Genomic DNA, 2,417 nt, shown 5'->3' on the forward strand with positions numbered 1-2,417 from the left:
GCCTTTAGCATAAAATATATTAAAAATAAATAAAAAATATATGTATTTGTACATAAATATATTAGTTGGTATTTTTTTTTTGTTTCAAAAGATAGAAATATTCGAATTTGAGAAATCATTGTAAGATAGGTTAAGATAGCCGAGAAAAGTCAAAAGATTCCTGTTTTGAGGAATTTCTCCATAAAACATATTGTTGGATAGATCAAGAGATTCCAACTTCTTCATACCCCGGTAAATTGATTATAAGATTGAATCTGAATTAGCCTAAATAAACAAGTTATTAGTTGAAAGATCAATGATTTTCGTGATTGTATTGACTCTGTAATCATAATCATGACCTTTTGTAAACGAATCAACTGTGTCATAATCAAACATTCCAATTCCTTCAAGGCCATAGTAATTTTCTGCAATCATTTTAGTGACATTGTAGGTAGATCTTGGCATTTATAAAGTAATTTTTGTGAGTTTTTTATTTATAAAAAATAGTAGTATTAATGATTGGTATAATTTTAAAATTAAATTACAGTTTTTTAAGAAACTATTTAAAAGTTTATAAAAAAGTTAAAAAAAAAATGATTTCTCTCGTAATACTACTATTTTTTTATCATATTTTTATAAAATAAATACTTTTAGAACTAAAAATTCAAATACAAAATAATTTATTTATAAACTATTTTTAATATAGCTATTTATTGTTTAAATTATTTTTTTAAAAGGAATTTAATTAAGTTTTTTATCCAAACTGAACCTAAATTATCTTATCTTGTAACTAGGGGTGGAAAAAGACCAGGCGGTCTATCAGGGGCCTGCAGCCTGGCCTGTTATAAAATAGGCACAGGCTCAGGCTGTTTTATAAAAGCTTTATTATATTAATAGGTCAGGCCCAGGCTCACTAATTAGCCTGGCCTGGCCTATCAGGATATATAAATAATTTTTTTATTATTAACAAAATAATGAGATATTTTAAATTTACTATATTTAATTATAAATAATTTTGTATATTGTATATTTTATAAAGTTTAAAAATTCTTATAAATATTAAATATGACATTTTACATATAAATATGTTTATTAAAAAATATTTTTTTAAATATTAAATAATATTTTGTAAAAAAAAATTAGTAGGTGACAGATTAGACCTGTTAAAAACAAAGTCTGGCCTGACCTGACCTGTTTTCACCCTTAGTAGCAGGCGATATTCGAATCTCCGACACTTATTTAGACAAACGAATGAACTGACCACTCGATCATTCCAAGTTGGTTAACAGTTACTCTATTTAATTACCCCAGATAAATGCCCCACATAAAAAGTGGGGGTGGAACACTGGCACTGGGTAGGACAGTGAAATGGGCCATGATGACTCACTTTCAAATAATAATGAGACTCTGCCAAGAAAAATTATTGTATAGTTTTTTAATGAAATAATTAAATATCTCTCGGATACTTCTATCAGGTTCCACCACCTTCTAGCTTAGTGCCTCACGTAATATTTTTCATGGTGACTCATATGGTGGGACAAGCTTGCTTGCAAATGCAAAGAATACTATCTTAATTAATGCCCCATAATTAAACAATTAATTAATGATGTCACTAAACAATATCATTTGTATCCATCCAACTTTGCTTAATCACTTTCACAAATGTCTTGTACATTTGGGGTATGATATATACAGATTTTCAATACCAATAATTGCATCAAAATCAGGTTGAAGTATAAATTAGTTTAGTTGTGACCCACCCTGCTAGTTGCATTATAATAAGCTTTAAGATGTGTATCAAAATAATATGTTATTAGGAAACTTATTATTAAACATTGATATCAAAATCATCATTAGAATGACTTGATTCTTCAAGCCATCATTGATATTCTCATTAACAGAAAAGTTAATTGGGTCAAAATCATTAAATAGAAAATGTGATTTAATTATGAATATTTTTGCTGTAACTGATGTGGGCTTAGTATCAAAAGTAGAAGCTCCTATCAAAAAACAACATGCACCTACTTATCGTATTGGGCCCCACTGATAAGCCACCATCCACCTACTTTTCTCGATCTCCAAATCACTATTCCAATCTTACCCTTATCCATTACCCCCATACTTCATGTGATCGTTCACATTTGATTGAATATTCCATCCGGTTTCTAATAATTATCTTGAAAAGACAACGAAGTCTCAAAAAAAAAAAAAAATCCATCCAATTCGGTTTTTAATATTTTTTTGGGAATTGATTAGTCCTTGTGCCAAAAAAACAACATTAATTTTTTTTGACACAAAGACCTCGTTGTCCTTTCGAAATAATTATTCAGGGATCGAATTGAATTTTTTTTTGTCAAGGGCCTCGTCTTTTGAGGTAATTGTTAGGGACTATTTTGAATTTTTCTCTTCACATTTTGTTTACGATATTTTTAGTTCGA

The sequence above is a fragment of the Arachis ipaensis genome, chromosome B06 (assembly GCF_000816755.2).
Source record: "Arachis ipaensis cultivar K30076 chromosome B06, Araip1.1, whole genome shotgun sequence".
NCBI lineage: Eukaryota > Viridiplantae > Streptophyta > Magnoliopsida > Fabales > Fabaceae > Arachis > Arachis ipaensis.